Source organism: Entelurus aequoreus, linkage group LG11 (genome assembly GCF_033978785.1).
Source record: "Entelurus aequoreus isolate RoL-2023_Sb linkage group LG11, RoL_Eaeq_v1.1, whole genome shotgun sequence".
NCBI lineage: Eukaryota > Metazoa > Chordata > Actinopteri > Syngnathiformes > Syngnathidae > Entelurus > Entelurus aequoreus.
In genome coordinates, this window is record NC_084741.1 from 55,247,480 (window position 1) to 55,268,697 (window position 21,218).

The window sequence follows — 21,218 nt, forward strand, 5'->3', positions numbered from 1 at the left end:
ACTTTTCGCCATAAGCCATGTGCCTCCCGTACACTGAGGGGCGCCATTTATTTTTAGTGTGGTTAAATCAATTCCTTTTCCGATTTATCTATGACGTCACCCTGACCATTTGTGGATCCTTACGTGTTTTAGTCCGCTGTAATATTGGCACATATTACAAATACTATGTCTCGAATGGCTATGCCAGGGGTCGGCAACCTTTACCACTCAAAGAGCCATTTTGACAAGTTTCACAAATTAAAGAAAACAATGGGAGCCACATAACTTTTTCGAAAATTTAAAATGAAATAACACTGCATACAAAGCTTTTTTTGCTTTGTGCTATGTTTTAACCAGGGGTCTCAAACACACGCCCCGTAGTGTTGTGTCGTTCGCGAACGATTCGTTCGAAAGAACGAATCTTTTGAGTGAACGTACTGAACCGAATCACTTCATGAACTGATTCGTTCCTTTCTCAGTTCAGTTGAGCTCCGCCGCGACCATGCCGGTATGAGTGGAACTGGCGCATTCTGTGACTCACTGAACCCTCGACGTCGGCGAACGACGCAGCCAATGAGAGGGCGGGGGGAGGGACTGATGTCGATTCGGTGAACGAATATTCTGAACGAATCAATTTAAGGAACTGATTCTAGTGATTCAGTACAGTCAAAAGAACTGCCGATCCCATCACTAACGCCCCGGTCCGCACCTTATTATGACAACCTAATGTTAACGCGGCCCGCGAGGTTTATATGAATGGCAATTGACAGCGTCATACTTGCAAACGTTCCCAATTTTTCCGGGAGACGCCTGAAGGTGCAAGGCTTGATAGCACTGCTCTGACCACCCTCTACAGTCTGCAAATATAGCGCACCTGCTAGGTCACACATGTTGAATGCAGCTTCTGTTTGCACACGTCAGTGACAGCAAGGCATACTTCCTCAACAGCCACACAGTTTACACTGACGGTGGCCGTAGAAAAAAACTTTAACACTGTTACGTTACAAATATGCACCACACTACAAAAGAATGACAAACACATGTCTGGAGAACATCCGCACTGTAACACAACATAAACACAACAAAACAAATACCCAGAATGCCATGCATTGTTGTGTTGTGTTTATGTTGTGTTACGGTGCGCAGGTTCTCCAGAAATGTGTTTGTCATTCTTTTTTGGTGTGGGTTCACAGTGTGGCGCATATTTGTAACGTCCATCATCCATCCATCTTCTTCCGCTTATCCGAGGTCGGGTCGCGGGGGCAGCAGCTTAAGCAGGGAAGCCCAAACTTCCCTCTCCCCAGCCACTTCGTCCAGCTCCTCCCGGGGGATCCCGAGGCGTTCCCAGGCCAGCCGGGAGACATAGTCTTCCCAACGTGTCCTGGGTCTTCCCTGTGGCCTCCTACCGGTCGGACGTGCCCTAAACACCTCCCTAGGGAGGCGTTCGGGTGGCATCCTGACCAGATGCCCGAACCACCTCATCTGGCTCCTCTCGATGTGGAGGAGCAGCGGCTTTACTTTGAGCTCCCCCCGGATGGCAGAGCTTCTCACCCTATCTCTAGGGGAGAGCCCCGCCACCCGGCGGAGGAAACTAATTTCGGCCGCTTGTACCCGTGATCTTGTCCTTTCGGTCATAACCCAAAGCTCATGACTATAGGTGAGGATGGGAACGTAGATCGACCGGTAAATTGAGACCTTTGTCTTCTGGCTCAGCTCCTTCTTCACCACAACGGATCGATACAGCGTCCGCATTACTGAAGACGCCGCACCGATCCGCCTGTCGATCTCACGATCCACTCTTCCCTCACTCGTGAACAAGACTCTGAGGTACTTGAACTCCTCCACTTGGGGCAGGGTCTCCTCCGCAACCCGGAGATGGCACTCCACCCTTTTCCGGGCGAGAACCATGGATTCGGACTTGGAGGTGCTGATTCTCATCCCAGTCGCTACACACTCAGCTGAGAACCGATCCAGCGAGAGCTGAAGATCCTGGCCAGATGAAGCCATCAGGACCACATCATCTGCAAAAAGCAGAGACCTAATCCTGCAGCCACCAAACCAGATCCCCTCAACGCCTTGACTGCGCCTAGAAATTCTGTCCATAAAAGTTATGAACAGAATCGGTGACAAAGGGCAGCCTTGGCGGAGTCCAACTCTCACTGGAAACGTGTCCGACTTACTGCCGGCAATGCGGACCAAACTCTGGCACTGATCATACAGGGAGCGGACCGCCACAATCAGACAGTCCGATACCCCATACTCTCTGAGCACTCCCCACAGGACTTCCCGAGGGACACGGTCGAATGCCTTCTCCAAGTCCACAAAACACATGTAGACTGGTTGGGCAAACTCCCATGCACCCTCAAGGACCCTGCCGAGAGTATAGAGCTGGTCCACAGTTCCACGACCAGGACGAAAACCACACTGTTCCTCCTGAATCTGAGGTTCGACTATCCGGCGTAGCCTCCTCTCCAGCACACCTGAATAGACCTTACCGGGAAGGCTGAGGAGTGTGATCCCACGATAGTTAGAACACACCCTCTGGTTCCCCTTCTTAAAGAGAGGAACCACCACCCCGGTCTGCCAATCCAGAGGTACCGCCCCCGATGTCCACGCGATGCTGCAGAGTCTTGTCAACCAAGACAGCCCCACAGCATCCAGAGCCTTAAGGAACTCTGGGCGGATCTCATCCACCCCCGGGGCCTTGCCACCGAGGAGCTTTTTAACTACCTCAGCAACCTCAGCCCCAGAAATAGGAGAGCCCACCACAGATTCCCCAGGCACTACTTCCTCATAGGAAGACGTGTTGGTGGGATTGAGGAGGTCTTCGAAGTATTCCCTCCACCGATCCACAACATCCGCAGTCGAGGTCAGCAGAACACCATCCTCACCATACACAGTGTTGATAGTGCACTGCTTCCCCTTCCTGAGGCGGCGGATGGTGGTCCAGAATCGCTTCAAAGCCGTCCGGAAGTCGTTTTCCATGGCTATTTGTAACGTAACAGTGTTAAACATGTTTTATACGGCAACCGTCAGTGTAAACTGTGTGGCTGTTGACCAAGTCTCCTACGTGTATGAGTCCAAGCTCAATACAACACGGGACCTGTCTGGCATGCTGTTTGTACAACCTATTGAGGACAATAAATGCAGAGCCATCAGGTTATGCCCTTAATTCAGTTGTTAAGGTGAAAATCTGAAAATATTTTCTTCGAGGGATTTCTAGGAGAGTCACGGAGATCGTAAGTAAGCTGCTGGGAAAATCGGGAGGGTCGGTAAGCTGCTGGGAAAATCGGGAAGGTCGGCAAGTATGCAGCTGAGCCGCATCAGAGTGGTCAAAGAGCCGCATGCGGCTCCGGAGCCGCGGGTTGCCGACCCCTGGGCTATGCTGATGTTAAATAGCGGACAGTATCAATAAATAATTTTGGATTGCGCTACGAGCATGACACTACTACCAATAATGTGTCGGGGCAGATGCTGGTCAAATGCAATGAAAGAGATTTTTTCGAAGGAATTTTCAGACGAAAATTATGGAAACAAAACTTTTGAATGTCTTAAAGTTCATCCAAAAGGCTCTGTGGATTGATGGAAAGAGTTTTAAATCCGAAGGAAAAGACAGTTCGTGCCCCGACTGATATCTAGAGGAAAGTTGCTATTGTTCTGGACTATCTTGCCAGTTGTGCAGAAAAATAATCAGTTGGCTTGCACAAATGCAGCGTGAAGAGATTTCTGTATGCTTTATTATTCACCTTTAATATACCTTTTCCATTATCGTTCATCTCATTTGTATTTAGTTTGGGAGTACGAGTTAAGCCGGCATTTTACATTTCCTTAGTTATAAATAATGATAAATGGGTTATACTTGTATAGCGCTTTTCTACCTTCAAGGTACTCATAGCGGGAGCTGCCATTACCTTCTTTTCTTTTTTTCTACCATGGATGCACTTCAAAAATTTTTTTTTTGTGAAGCAAATAAACAGTCTCCTCTTCATGACAATTAGTGCTTACTTTTACCATGAAGCCACGCTGTTGTAACACGTGGCTTGGCATTGTCTTGCTGAAATAAGCAGGGGCGTCCATGATAACGTTGCTTGGATGGCAACATATGTTGCTCCAAAACCTGTATGTACCTTTAAGCATTAATGGTGCCTTCACAGATGTGTAAGTTACCAATGCCTTGGGCACTAATACACCCCCATGCTGGCTTTTGAACTTTGCGCCTATAACAATAACGACGTCCGCAGTTTCCAAAAAACAATTTGAAATGTGGACTCGTCAGACCACAGAACACTTTTCCATTTTGCATCAGCCCGTCTTAGATGAGCTCGGGCCCAGCGAAGCCGGCGGCGTTTCTGGGTGTTGTTGATGAATGGCTTTCGCTTTGCATAGTAGAGTTTTAACTGGCACTAACAGATGTAGCGACAAACTGTAGTTACTGACAGTGGTTTTCTGAAGTGTTCCTGAGCCCATGTGGTGATATCCTTTACACACGGATGTCGCTGTTTGATGCAGTACCGCCTGAGGGATCGAAGGTCCGTAATATCATCGCTTACGTGCAGTGATTTCTCCAGATTCTTTGAACCTTTTGATGATATTACGGACCGTAGATGGTGAAATCCCTAAATTCCTTACAATAGCTCGTTGAGAAATGTTGTTCTTAAACTGTTCGACAATTTGTTCACGCATTTGTTCACAAAGTGGTGACCCTCGCCCCATCCTTGTTTGTGAATGACTGAGCATTTCATGGAATCTTCTTTTATACCCAATCATGGCACCCACCTGTTCCCAATTAGCGTGTTCACCTGTGGGATGTTCCAAATAAGTGTTTGATGAGCATTCCTCAACTTTCTCAGTCTTTTTTGCCACTTTTGAAACATGTTGCAGGCATCAAATTCCAAATGAGCTAATATTTGCAAAAAATAATAACGTTTTCTAGTTTGACGTTATGTATCTTGTCGTTGCGGTCTATTCAATTGAATATAGGTTGAAAAGGATTTGCAAATCATTGTATTCTGTTTTTATTTACGATTTACACAATGTGCCAAATTCACTGTTTTTTTTTTTTTAAAAGGTTCACTTTTGCATCTCATTGGCCAAAACTGTGGTGTGTTCAAGGACTCTCAATTAAAGTTATAAACAAAAGCGTTACTAGTTTTAAAAGACAGGGGGAGAATTAAACCCCAGGAGAAACACTTGTTAGAATGTTATAGCAAATATACACTTCAATTCCACTATTTATCCCTTTTCTACCGCTTGTCCCTTTCGAGGACACAGGGAACATAGACTATACGCAGCCTTCACGACCTGCACAAATACGCAGCTGCGTCATCGACTTTCAGGCCTGCCCAACTACTATCCATTGTTTTTTGGAAACATTGATATGTGTTTTGGTGTGTCTAATGAATCCCTTGAAAATAATAATGTCTCCGAATGTAACCTCAAATTCAGGCTGTCTTCAAAAACTGAAAAACAGTACAAAGCACTCAATGCCTCTTTTTCTCTTGGATTGGCCCTCACCTTCATGAGGACTCGTTAACCATAGACATGTTGCTAAAAAGAGAGTGAAAAATTCTTTATTGGGGCTTACTTTTGCAGAAACTTTCTTGTAGAGGTGCCCACTTGTAAAGGTTACGTACGCAATCGAAAAAGCTTTTGCGGGAGTGAAACTAACGCTGTAACATTTACCTGAGACTTGTTTTGATGAATGCATGTAAAATAATAGAATGATAAATGACACAATATATTACTGCATATGTCAGCAGACTATATTAGGAGCCTTTCTTTGTTTACTTGCTCCTAAAAGACAAGTTGTCTTGTATGTTCACTATTTTATTTAAGGACTTAACTGCAATAAGAAACATATGTTTAATGTACCCTAAGATTTTTTGCTAAAATAAAGCCAATAATGCAATTTTTTGTGGTCCCCTTTATTTAGAAAAGTACTGAAAAGTACCGAAATAATTTTAGTACCAGTACCAAAATATTAGTATCGTTACAACACTACTCCTAATTAAGGTGTTTACATGTTTCAAATAAACCCACTAGCTGTGTGTGTGGGCATTGGGGCAGCAACATTGGGTTTAGGCTGGGGTGGGCGGCCCATTAGGAGTCTTGTGTATGGGGGCCCAGACTTTGTTGCTACGACAGAAAGGGGGATGGGTATTTTTTTAATTCTCCCTCCTGCTTTTCCCCCCTTTCCCACTTATCTTTGTTCGATGCCTTCCTGGCATTTATAAGTGACCACTAAACATCAAATGAAAGTCCAAACGGATTAGTTGAAAACGGCTGTAAAATTGTCAGCACGTTGTTGTCACTGACTAGAAAGTAGTATTGGTTTTTTTTATAACCAGTGTAGTATTTATTTACTCAGTGGCCTAGTGGTTAGCGTGTCCGCCTTGAAATCATCGGTAGGTTGTGAGTTCAAACCCCAGCTGAGTCATACCAAAGACTATAAAAATGGTACCCATTACCTCCCTGCTTGGCACTCAGCATTAAGGGTTGGAATGTGGGATTAAATCACCAAAAGTGATTCCCGGGCGTGGCCACCGCTGCTGCTGACTGCTCCCCTCACCTCCCAGGGGGTGAACAAGGGGATGGGTCAAATGCAGAGGACAAATTCCACCACACCTAGTGTGTGTGTGACAATCATTGGTACTTGAACTTTTAAAGTTTTTAACTTTTGTGAGTCTGATAGGATGTTAGCTGCAGTAAAATTAACATAAGTAAATGAGGATGAGAAACTAATTGAAACACCAGAATCAGTTGATTTAATTATGTTGACCTATGGATAAAACAAAGAGTTGACTTACAAGAGCAAGGCAAATGTATTATGACTCTCACCTTTCACCCTGCATTGCCATGCTGCAAGTGCCTGCGGTGTAACTTCTGATTTAATAACCGTTGATGACGCACAATACCAGTTCCACCGCTATCTATATGCCGTGATTGGCTCCGGACATAGAAGCCCCCACAGTCTTTCCCAACTCCCTCACAAAACGTCCATTCGTCTCATTTGTGAATCACTTAAAAGCGTGACAAATGTGCACTGGAAGTTCCAGCGCCTCCCTCTTGAAACTATTTACAAATCTCACACACCCTTCTCGAATACACAACTGCATTGTACTAACTGTTCATTTGCAATCAGCCTCGATGTGTGAATAACATTTTTCTTGTGAAAAGGAACTAGTGACAATGGCCCCGCTTTGTCTTAACCATTGCTTGTGTCTAGAATGATGTGATCTGTTTCAATAGTGGGAGTCAGTGCATTGTGATGTGGCTGATCACATTCAGTAATTCTTTTAGCTGCTAAGAAAGGAGTTTTGTGGTTGCAAAGTGATTTCAGCACAGTGAGGCAGTTGGACTGAAATCTATAACAAAGGACTCTTGTCCACGGCACTAATCACACAGGCAGATTTCTGCCACAGACTGAGAATGACTGTGTATTGCAACCATGTGATAGGCTATCAAGCATTTATTTGCTTGTGTGTTGGATCTGGGAGACACAAAAGGTACAGGAATGTTTGATACTGCGCATTGCATTCCAGAATGATAACTTAAGGTAAATAAAGAAACAGTGAAAGAGGAACAAAGTATATTTAAGAGTTGGTGTCATACTCATGATCAATTCTGAATGTGTCACATTAGGTCATTTGTGTTGTGTTGGACTCGGGCATGATTCCTCCTCCCTCTGTTGGCTCTCGCTGACCCGAACTCGAACTGAGCACTCGTGCTTACGTCTGTTTGCTTGTCCCGTCTCTTCTATTTTGCTGTAATACTGCAATTTCCTTGACTTTTAGGATGATTTCCAGTCTTAGTTTAGGTAATTATGTTTATTTCTAATGTGCAATGTGGCGGCTGTCAATAATTACTTGAGAGACCGGTGATTGCATTAAATTAATGACACATTTTTACTATACACACACAAACGGGTGAGAGAAGGCATACTGTCAGGCTTGTCACTGATGGTTTGGTTATGTTTCAGTTTTTCCTCTGTGTGTTTTATTTCCTGTCAGCGCTCTTATTTTTGTTCAGTTTCCCACTTGTCTCCCTGAGCGCTGTTTCCCCTCAGCTGCGGCTGATTGGCACCTGGCCACACCTGGTGTCAATCAGTCGGCTGCTATTTATACCTGCCTTGCCCTCCAGTCAGGGCTGGAGTATTACCGTATTTTCCGCACCATAAGCCGCACCTAAAAACCACAATTTTTCTCAAAAGCTGACAGTGCGGCTAATAACCCGGTGCGCCTTATATATGGATTAATATTAATATTTATTTTCATAAAGTTTAGGTCTCGCAACTACGGCAAACAGCCGCCATCTTTTTTCCCCGTAGAAGAGGAAGCGCTTCTTCTTCTACGGTAAGCAACCGCCCCCATAGAAGAGGAAGCGCTTCTTCTTCTACTGTAAGCAACCGCCAAGGTGAGCACCCGCCCCCGTAGAAGAAGAAGCGTGCGGATATTACGTTTCATTTCATTTGTGTGTTTCTGTAAAGACCACAAAATGGCTCCTACTAAGATACACGCGTACAAGGTTCCACTGACTTTTGATATTCATGTGAACCGCACTGTGGATACAACGGGAACACGTACGGTGAATATTCGCACCACAGGGAATGAGAAGTCGTCCTTCACTGTGGTTCTAGCTTGCCATGCTAACGGCCAGAAACTTCCACCCATGGTGATATTCAAAAGGAAGACCTTGCCAAAAGAGAACTTTCCAGCCGGCGTCATCATAAAAGCTAACTCGAAGGGATGGATGGATGAAGAAAAAATGAGCGAAGAGACCGGGTGACTTTTTTCACGCAGCTCCGTCCCTGTTGATCTATGACTGCATGCGCGTCCACATCACAGATGGTGTCAAAAAACAAGTGAAGCACACCGAAGAAGAAGAATTCGAGGGATTTGTGGATGAGTAATAACTTCAGAAAGTGAGCTTTAAATGTTTATTTTGTGTGTTGTGTGACACTAACGTATGAGCAACGTTGAGTTATTGATGTTGCTATTGCTCTGCACTATTTTGAGTGTTACTATTTTTGTGATCGCACATTTGCACATTACATATTGGGAGTGAACAGAGTTGTTAGAACGCTTTTGTAATATATTATTAAAGTTTGACTGACCTATCTGACTGTTTTTTGACATTCCCTTTAGCGTAGCGTAGGTGCGGCTAATAACACGGGGCGGCTAATAGGTAAACAAAGTTTTGAAATATGCCATTCATTGAAGGTGCGGCTTACAACACGGGGCGGCTTATGGTGCGGAAAATACGGTACTAGCTGTATGCCGTGGCTTGTAAGCTATTTCCTGTATGCTGTGGACTATTTGCTGTCTCCAGTTTTCTCGTTTCCTGTTTGCTGGTTCCTGTTCGCTGTTTCCAGTTCACCTGTTTTCCTGGTATCCTGTTTCCTGTCTCCTGGTTCCTGGTTGGTGTTTTTCCTGCATTTTTTGGAAATTAAAGTTAAGTTAAAGTACCAATGATTGTCACACACACACTAGGTGTGGTGAAATTTGTCCTCTGCATTTGACCCATCCCCTTGGGGAGCAGTGGGCAGCAGCGAAAAATCATGTCTTCCTGTATCAAGCCTGCCATCTCTGCATCTTGGGGTCCGTCACCACCACAACCTGACACATACGATACAATGTAACGCATCACACAATTCCAGTTGTTTCATTACAGCACGTCTGAAAAGGAGTAGGAAGAAGCAACGCTTATTTAATCCTACCCCTTTGCATACCATAGCAATTTTATCCAATTTCCTTGTTCTCTGTAACAGAACAGTGAACAAATAAATAATAAATAAATAATATACCATAGTAAGCAAACAAATATTAAATACATAAATAATATTTGTCTCAATAAAAAAAGGGGGAAAAAGGGTTCAAGTTGTTCATCATAATTCTTGTTCTGCGTACTTTGTGTCTCTGCTAGTTGTGTGCATGCCGTGCCCTGAAATCGTGACAAAAAAAGTGTGTCAAACTGAACCACGGATCAAAAATTGATAACCAAAATTGTGTTGGTTATTATCATTGAGAATACAGACTTGGACTGATTGCATTACAGTCATTCTGTCTGATGTGACTAGGCAGGGCATTCCATAATTTGGGAGATGCAACTGCAAACTCTATCCCCTTTGAGCTCATGCTGCATCTTTAGCACACCTAGGAGCAGAGGAGTGCTGGTAAAACAACTTATAGAGGTGTGGTTGGGAAGACAATATGTTTTAAATGAACACTAAAATTGAAGGACAATTAAAAAGCATGCAGCAGCGTTTCTGCAGCTGGGACAAAAAATATTGATTGACACCAACATAAAATGAGTTAGTTATGCAGTGGTGTTGTGACAAAGGCATTGATTACTGTCTCAAATTGATCTTTAGAAAGAATAGTATTAGTTTTTACTGTCTCAGGGGGAAAAGCAGTGTACATGTTATAAGTGCAGGTCTAATCCATGAATCACCGCCTTATTGTGGTAGAGGAGTTTAAGTGCCCGAGTGATCCTAGGACCTATGTTGTCAGGGGCTGTATGTCCCTGCTTGGTTTTTCCAAGACAAATAGGTCCTAGGTAACGGGCAAGACGAAGAAAATTCAGAAGACCCAATGGAACAGATCAAGAGGAGAGACCCCATTTTGCCTGGACATGGAACACTGTGGCTTCACCCTGGAGCCAGGCCCCAGAGAGGGGTTCGCAGGCCTGGTGGTCGGGCCTTCACCTGTGGGGCCTGGACTGGCCCAGCACCAAAAAGCACATAGGATCTCCCCCCTCTAGACCCATCATCTGCAGGATTAACCGTAAAGGTCCAGTGCATTGTGTGTTGGGTGGCTGTCGAGAGCTGGTGCCGGGGTGATCTGACTTTGTCAGACAAATCTGGTTCTTGGGACATGGAACGTCAAAAAAGAGGTGAATTCTGAAACAATGAGTTTAAATATTACATGACACATTTTATTTTACTCCTTTTCGGATGTGCTGTAATGAAACAACTGGAAATATGTGATGCATTACTTTGTATCGTATGTATGTTCGAAATAAACTGAAACTGAACTGAACTGAACAATTGTCTAATACCACCTAATGAAGAGTATTTATAGTTTAGCTTCAATTACTTATATTACAGGGTTTTTTTGTGACAAAAAGAACATTCCCTGATGATTTAAGGCAGGGATGTCCAAACCTTTTCACCAATGGTCGCATACTGAAAAATGATGTAATACGGGTGGCAACTTTGAAACATTTTGTACATTAAATATGCTAAAATCAATGCAAAATACATCAGAATATGCCATACTTGCCAACCTTGAGACCTCCGATACCGGGGGGTGTGGGGGGGGGGGGGCGTGGTTAAAAGGGGAATATATTTAAGCTAGAATTCACCCACTCAAGTATTTCATATACATATATATATATATATATATATATATATATATATATATATATATATATATATATATATAGCTAGAATTCACTGAAAGTCAAGTATTTCATATATATATATATATATATATATATATATATATATATATATATATATATATATATATATATATATATATGTATATATATGAAATACTTGACTTTCAGTGAATTCTAGCTATATATATATATATATATATATATATATATATATATATATATATATATATATATATGAAATACTTGACTTTCAGTGAATTCTAGCTATATATATATATATATATATATATATATATATATATATATATATATATATATATATATATATATATATATATATATATATATATATATATATATATATGTATTTTATTATACATATAAATAAAATAAATACTTGAATTTCAGTGTTCTGAAGGCTATCCAGTAGATGGCAGTATTGTCCTGTTTAAGAGTGTCACAACATTGCTGTTTACGTCAGACGAACTGCTTTACGGTAGACTAAACGTGACTGCTGTTGTTGTGTGTTGTTACCGCGCTGGGAGGACGTTAATGAAACTGCCTAACAATAAACCCACATAAGAAACCAAGAACTTGCCCTCGATCATTCTACAGTTATGACGTCACTGGGCAGGCAAGCTGTTTATATTGTGGGAAAGCGGACGTGAGAACAGGTCCGCATTGAGCTGGAGGGGGCGTGGCCTCCAGCTCCGGCTGAATACCGGGAGTTTGTCGGGAGAAAATTTCTGCAGGGAGGTTATCGGGGGAGGCGCTGAATACCGGGAGTCTCCCGGTAAAAACGGGAGGGTTGGCAAGTATGGAATATGCTTAACTATTTAAAAAAAAACATAATTATCTTAGTTTGATAAATAGTTGTTGGCGCTATATCTAATATACCTCATTAATAATTAATTAATTTAATTTTCAGAACAAGTTGAGGGCCAAAACAAAACTAGCTGCGGGCCGAAAATGCCCCCTTTTGCCGCACTATAGACACCCCTGATTTAGGCCCCTTCTACACTAGCCAGCTAAGGTTATCCAGGCTATATCCCACCTAACGTTATCGTTGTCCACACACAACAATGCCACCCTTTACGACCCCCTGCCCCCTCCGTCCGCCGGCGCAACGCAACCTAGTACGGTGTCATAGTCACCTCTGACCTGGAAGTGTATCCTTACCCTGTGTTTTAATGTAGACTATTGCCACATTTCTCTTAACAGTAAACCTTGCTTGCCTCACCATCAGCAGCTGTTAGACTAGCCCTATTGTAGTAAATCACACCTGAGCCATCATACATGAATCATATCTCTAATGGACGTGTGAACGTAAACAATGTGATAAAGAACGTTTTACAACTATCAATCTAGGGATCTAGATATCTGGTCAGGACATTGTGTTTGTAGACTGAAATTGGCGGTCGTACTTGACGGCCGCAACCACTTCATGGCTTCACAGTAGTTATGGAGTACAAAACTAGACGTTGAGTAATCGCTCGACATACATCGCGGACAATAACTGATAGTCCGCTTTGCCAGTTCAAATCCATTCGCTGTTTTCCGTAGTACTCCCTGGTCCACGGGAGCCCGCATTCTCGTTGTCTCCCCTTCGACAAATGGACAAAGTACAATCACAGCTGACCTACACATTTGAAAGTTCTCTTGCCGTTCCTCCATCACAACACACTCGTTGACAAACATATCCCACCAGGCTGCCGTTCTTCCAGGCCTTATCCAAAACTGTCGCTCAACATTGCTATGTTGCTGTCTGAGATGTGTTGTATCCAAAATAGCTGCAATTGTGCGTTTCCTTCTTTTAAGGTATTCATGTGTGATTTTTACAAGCGTCTGTTATAAAGCTGGTTGTGGCGCATTCTTTCTGACATCACTTCCTGTGTGGGGCGCGGTCTTTTTGGCGTCACTTCCTCTCCGAACTCAGTTTGTAAACGATCGATGAGTCCATACAAAGCTAAGAGCTAAAAGCTTAGATTCAAGAAATACACGGCGCACTTGTGGGGCGGTATAGCTCGGTTGGTAGAGTGGCCGTGCCAGCAACTTGAGGGTTGCAGGTTCGATTCCCGCTTCCGCCATCCTAGTCACTGCCGTTGTGTCCTTGGGCAAGACACTTTACCCACCTGCTCCCAGTGCCACCCACACTGGTTTAAATGTAACTTAGATATTGGGTTTCACAATGTAAAGCGCTTTGAGTCACTTGAGAAAAAGCGCTATATAAATGTAATTCACTTCACTTCACTTCACTTACCCGTGTAAAAACTTATCCAAGGAGGGGAACCTTAAACGATGGTTTAGTGTGACTGAAACGGGGCTTAGGCTAAATAATTATTCGTTTAAGGGGTTACCCGGCTTAATGTAGACAGGGCCTTAAAGTCAGGGAAGAAATTGGGTCTTCCAGAGAAGGCAGGGATGGACAATAGAGTGAACCATATAACAGGTCCTGATAAATGATAGATGGGTTATACTTGTATAGCGCTTTTCTACCTTCAAGGTGCTCAAAGCGCTTTGACAGTATTTCCACATTCACACACACATTCACACACTGATGGCGGGAGCTGCCATGCAAGGCGCTAACCAGCAGCCATCAGGAGCAAGGGTGAAGTGTCTTGCCCAAGGACACAACGGACATGACTAGGATGGTAGACGGTGGGGATTGAACCCCAGTAACCAGCAACCCTCCGATTGCTGACACCGCCACTCTACCAACTTCGCCACGCCGCCCCTGATGAATGCTCTTCAAATATTTAACTAATTTATAAAGTCAAATTGTGGGCATTTTAAACACATGTGGCTAACTAAGTCTCCCCTATATCGTTCAACCCTTGTGACATCGCTGTGGAGACCAACTACAAACAAACATGAACTGTTTACGGACAATTGATACTGCATTACGACAGTTGATAGAGCACCATATAAAAGCTCCCACTGCAGGCTTTTGCACCGTTTGTCTTGGTCTTCTATTTGCTTTGCTTACATGCTTCTTCTCAAATGAAAATGACCTCAAAAGACAAATGTGTCTCAGACAGAGGGCAATGTGATGGTGGCCCCTGATTATGAGGTATAGTCCTCTTATGTCAATAACACCCTTAATACTAATCAGACAGCATCCTGGTTACTTTTAAAAATAGAAAAACTATTATCGCACAACACCACCTGAATTTTAGATTGACTTGCTGATGTTATGTCAGATAAAGGCAGGTTATGAGAGATGATTTCATGCGTACGGGTCTTGTGCATACTGATTGAACAAAATCCTGACATCTGTCATCCTACAAAACAAATGCATGTTTTTGAAATTATATTATATACATCATGAATTGCCTCTGTATATCTGCTGTTGGTTATCAAATTATTACTGTAGTAAATGTAATTTACTTGTTCAAGTCTCCAAAAGCATACCCTGCATGCAGAGGCATAAACATTTTTACTCAAGCCATACTTTAATGAGTACATAAATAGCAATAAAAGCGCTAATGGGCGTTTTTTAGTAAGACACATCAGTAAAACTTGACTTTGGCACTTAAAAGCTCCTAAATTTAACCGACACATTTATTTTCTGTGTAAACAGGTACGCAACTCGACATTCATCATGTTATTGGAACCAAATTAAATCACTCAGCAGACAGACGCCTGAATTAAGATCCTAAAATATCCGACAACAGAACACAATTGAACTAGAAGAATACGTTTGTACCTGCTGCCATCACACGCTTAAATAAGGCTATCACATGGTGATTTTATTTATTTATTTAATCACAATCCTCACTTTTATTGGTTAATTAGGTATTACATTTTATTGTTCTACGGTGTGCTTGTATACTGGTGATCGTTTGTGGATTTTTAAAATGTTTTTATGTTTTATATGATTTGTGTTTGCTTGCTTCATTCTGTCTTGACACTGAATTACAAATGTCTGCACAACTATTTTACCTCCGGGTACCATTAAAGAAACCTTGAACCTTGAACCTAGCTTTTCTGAGTCTTGCTGATCACACTGGAGACTTATATTTTTTGTTTTTTTGACATTGTGTTATAGTGTGTATATACTTTACTGTACAGTGTACAGTATTTCATTCTAGAAGCATACCTGCTCAGTGGCCTTGTGGTTAGAGTGTCCGCCCTGAGATCGGTAGGTTGTGAGTCCGAACCCCGGCTGAGTCATACCAAAGACTATAAAAATGGGACCCATTACCTCCCTGCTTGATACTCAGCATCAACGGTTGGAATTGGGGGTTAAATCACCAAAATGATTCCCAGGCGTGGCCACCGCTGCTGCTCACTGCTCCCTTCACCTCCCAGGAGGTGATCAAGGGTGATGGGTCAAATGCAGAGGATAATTTCACCACAACTAGTGTGTGTGACAATCATTGGTACTTTAACTTTGTTTTTACACTTTCCAACAATTAGGAGGCAAGCAAACATGCAACATTATTGGGATTTTGTAGGATTAGATTTACAACAGTAAACAATAATAATATATAAATATTGACAATAGTTGAAAAAATACTTACAAAAAAATTTTACGTTTTGAAATTTAGATTTCAATTGCCGTGTGCCTCAAACTCTTTAATCATACTGTATTTCTTGTTCTCGTGAGTCGTATACTGCACCTACGGGAGGTAAGTATAGTAAGTCCATTGGTGCAGTCCATCTTCAATAAAGTGTTGTTTGTAACTTTAAATAGTTATTGATTACAAATGCAAATTTACAATTTACTAATGTTTTTTTTTTTCATTGATAATAGATCAATTATCGCTTGAGTTCCTCTTGAAAATTCATGTTGGTGTTGGGAATAATTTCATGGTTAAAATGGAGCAGTAAGTTTTGACGTTATTTACGTGACATTTTAAACCTATACTGCTGTCACATCTTAATGACTTGGCCATAAATATGCAGCAATGAAAAATGAAAGAGGTATACTTTGTCAAAGCATTAATTATTTATCTCTGCACAAGATATCAACACCCCCATTAAGTGTCGGTTTGCCCCCTGCAGAAGTGCGCAGAGCTCTAATTTATTCTTCCTCACTTATCTCAGTGAAATAATTACTGTACACAGCACATCATAAGTTTGCAGCTTTGGTTATTACGATCTCCTTCAATATAACCTCTGTGTTTTTGTCTTGTGAACACGTAAATGTAAAACACATCTGCACATAACCTCTCCTCTACTTCTGCAACCACACTCGTGTCTTTGTTTGAGACTCTGGCCTCATCCCCATTGTCATGTTAATTACCTGTTTGCTCTGTTTTTGAGTTGGTGCTCACCATCCATCAAAGCGTCTCCCAGCTTTTCATCTCACGCCGCGCAATTCTACCTGTAATTAGGTTTGGGTGTGAGAGATGGGTTTTGTTAGTACCATACAGAGAGGAAAAAGACATTAGGAAGTCTCTGTGGATGTTCTGGGAGCAGACATAATAGTGTCTAATTGATCGAAGCTGTCATGCATGGGCCATTGCTTGATGTGATTGGCGGATGATTATCTTTATGTGTCATACTGGTTTTTACAGTCATGTGCATGCAGGTATGTTCATGTGTATGCCAGCAATCGTGCAAATGTAACTTAACAATTATTATATTGCCTGCGTCTTTGTTCTCAAAAGTGGGTGGTGGATCTGGTTTGGTTAGTTTGTACATGTGCATTCAGACATTCACAAACAAACATGCTCTATATCTTCCATTAATGTATGCATTTGCAAATTTTTATGAACTAATAAAATACCTATTATTAAAGATAAGAATATATTCAAACCAATTTAAGAATAAATGTGCCTTCTCATCGCCATTGTAATGTACATTGTTCTTTAACTGTTGAAGGGGAACTGCGCTTTTTTAGAATTTTGCCTATCATTCACAATCCTTATACAAGGTAAGAACACATACGGTATTCTTCTTTTATGCACTCTAATTTGTAATATACGGCAAGTACGGGATGGCTGGCAATGAAGCTATTAGGAGTCATCTATTGTGCCCATGAAGCCCTCTTAAACATTCGAAAAACACCAACAATTCTTAATTTACAGGTGGTTACCTGAATATTAACCAAGTATTAGCGATATAGTTATTATAAGCGCTAACGCTAAGGAACTACTTGTAGCGGTGAGCTACTGCATCGCCTCTTAATGGTAAAAATGAACTCTAGATTATAAATCATGCCTCACACTCGCATTGTAGAAGGTTGTGGTCATACACTGAAAAGTTGGTCAACTTTGACATTCAACTTAGACCTGGAGATCACAAGAAAGACACAAAAAGCTTGTTTGCGCCCCCTTTTTTAATTTTATTTGACATGTTTGAGGATTGTGATTAATACCTAATCTAAACAGGAAGGACATCCCATCACTTGGGATTTCCAGTGAAAACTGACGTTGTACACTAAGTGATAGTTTTATTGTGTTTGTAGTTTGTATTTCTTGTTTAGCACTCAGCAATAGTGATTATCACTCAGCCACTGAATAATGTAGCTCATCCTCTGTATATTCAGGCTCAAAAACATAAGGTTCTGGATCATGGTTTGTCCCAAAGTAGTCCTTGTTGGCTCTAGTGAAGTCTGCCATGACAAGTTGTAGTTGTTGTTGACGAAAATAGCGAATTTGTGATGTGTCTGTAGAATTAATGCCGTATACTTGAAATTACCAAAATATGTATGCTTAAATTGACCAAAATATGTAAATATTACATGTTATTAATATTGTGGCTGTTCCTACATTACATATATACTTACAATGTGTATATACAATGTTGATGGAGGTTTATGGACGTTTTTTTAGAGCGCTTTAAAGGCGGAATGCAGTGAATTCCATTACCTCCATTGTTAGCGGACTGTTGTTAGTTTTTTTTACAAGTTAAAATGTATAAAAAAAAGATAACATACAGTACATCTGGAAAGTATTGGGAGCGCTTCACTTTTCCCACATTTTGTTATATTACAGCCATTTTCCAGAATGGAGTACGTGTTTTTTTGTCTTTTAACATTCTACACTCAATACCCCATAATGACAATGTGAAAAAATTTGTTTTTTGTATTAAAAATTTAAAACTAAGAAATCACATATACGTAAGTATTCACAGCCTTTGCATTGAAACGCCGAAGTGAACTCATGGGCATTCCGTTTCAACAGATCATCCTTGAGAGTTTTCTACAGCTTAATTGGAGTCCACCTGTGTTAAAGTCATTTGGTTGGACTGGACATGATTTGGAAAGGCACACACCTCTCTGTATAGACTGTCACACACTTGACAGTGCATGGCAGAGCACAAACCAAGCATGGGGTCGAAGCAATAGTCTGTAGACCTCGGAGATAGGATTGTCTGAGTCACAAATCTGGGGAAGGGTACAGAAAAATGTATGCTGCCTTGAAGGTCCTAATGAACATCATCTTAAAACTCATTTGTATAATCTAGCCTTTAAATCAGGGGTCACCAACCTTTTTGAAACCAAGAGCTACTTCTTGGGTACTGATTAATGCGAAGGGCTACCAGTTTGATACACACTTAAATAAATTGCCAGAAAAAGACAATTTGCTCAATTTACCTTTAACTCTATGTTCTTATTAATAATTAATGATATTCATCTTTGTGGAAACACTGATCATCTTAGTGATTTCTCACAATAAATATATATAGAAACAGATAAATATCAATATGCGACACTTTATTTTTATATTTTCTCTAACTGCACATTTTTCAAATTGTACATTTTCAAATGATCACTTCTAAGACAGTCTTGTGAAATCACAATATCCCATTTTAACTAGCTAGCCACTAACATTTTTTTAACAAATCATGAATTACTTTGCACCATGTTTGTACAAATAATAACTCATGTAAAATACAAAAGTCAACTCTCAAATTTTTTTTTAATTTTTTAATTTTTAATTTTAACTTAAAAAAAAAAAATTTTTCTCTCTCAAATTTTTAAATAAATCATATCACACTTTGAACTGGACACCAAATCTGTTATCTGTTTCTTTGTCAGTTAGTGAAGACCAAGTCTTTAAAATATTTTCTTGGATTTTCAAATTCTATTTGAGTTTTGTCTCTCTTAGAAATAAAAATGTCGAGCAAAGCGAGACCAGCTTGCTAGTAAATAAATAAAATTTAAAAAATAGAGGCAGCTCACTGGTAAGTGCTGCTATTTGAGCTATTTTTAGAACAGGCCAGCGGGCTACTCATCTGGTCCTTACGGGCTACCTGGTGCCCGCGGGCACCACGTTGGTGACCCCTGCTTTAAATAGACCCCCCTTTTTAGACCAGTTGATCTGACGTTTCTTTTCTTCTCTCCTCTTCTCCCCTGTCCCTTGGGAGGGGGAGTTGCATAGGTCCGGTGGCCATGGATGAAGTGCTGGCTGTCCAGAGTCGGGACCCCGGGTGGACCACTAGCCTGTGCATCGGTTGGGGACATCTCTGCGCTGCTGACCCGTCTCCGCTCGGGACGGTTTCCTGCTGGCTCCACTATGGACTGGACTCTCGCTGATGTGTTGGATCCACTGTGGACTGGACTTTCACAATATTATGTCAGACCCACTCGACATCCATTGCTTTTGGTCTCCCCTAGAGGGGGTGGGGGGGTTACCCACATATGCGGTCCTCTCCAAGGTTTCTCATAGTCATTCACCGACGTCCCACTGGGGTGAGTTTTTCCTTGCCTGTATGTGGGCTCTGTACCGAGGATGTCGTTGTGGCTTGTGCAGCCCTTTGAGACACTTGTGATTTAGGGCTATATAAATAAACATTGATTGATTGATCATCCGTAAATGGCAGAAGTTTGGAACCACCAAGACTCTGGCCGGCCGTCTGAACTAAATAATTGGGGAAGAAGGGCTTTCGTCAGGGAGGTGACCAAGAACCCGGTGGTCACTCTTTCAGAGCTACAGCATTCCTTTGTGGAGAGAGGAGAACCTTACAGCAATCTACCAATCAGGCCTGTATGGTAGAGTGGCCAGACGGAAGCCATTCCTTCCAAAAAGTTTGCCAAAATGTACCTGAGAGACTGGGAACAACAAAATTCTCTGGTCTGATGAGACAAGGATTGAACTCTTTGGCGTGAATGGCGGGATGTCATGTTTGGAGGAAACCAGGTACTGCTCATCACAAAGCCAATCCCATCCCTACAGTGAAGCATGGTGGTGGCAGCATCATGCTGTGGGGATGTTTTTCAGCAGCAGGAACTGGGAGACTGGTCAGGATAGAAGGAAAGACATCTTGGATGAAAACTTTCTGCAGGAGAACTCTGTAAATGTCCTTGAGTGGCCCAGTTGGAGCCCAGACTTGAATGTGATTTAACATCTCTGGAGAGATCTGAAAATGGCTACGCCCGACGCTTCCCATCCAATCTGATGGAGCTTCAGAGGTGCTGCAAAGAGGAATGGACAAAACTGCCGTAAGAAAGGTGTGCCAAGCTTGTGGGATCATATTCAAAAAGACTTGAGGCTGTAACTGCTTCCAAATGTGCATCAATAAGGTGTTGAGCAAAGGCGGTGAATACTTATGTCCATGTGATTTCTTAGTTTTGCAGTTCCCCTTTAAGTTACAGTAATATTTATTTCACCTGGGACATCCATGGTGCTCTATTGACCTTCAGCAGCATAAAATGAAAAGAGCCTTGATGCCTCTGGTGTTTGGATGGGCTTTCTCTTTATTGAAGATGGACAGCTATGCATTATTGATTATAAAACACTCCTGCAATGCTATTTCATCTGTCAAACACAGCTGAGTATAGAGCTTTCCCCATTTGGCTTGCATTAATGTGTGCTCCTTTTGTTTGGCTGTAAGGTTTTCTTTGTGTAATGTAATGTATTATCCCCTCAGTGGGAGGCTAAATGGTA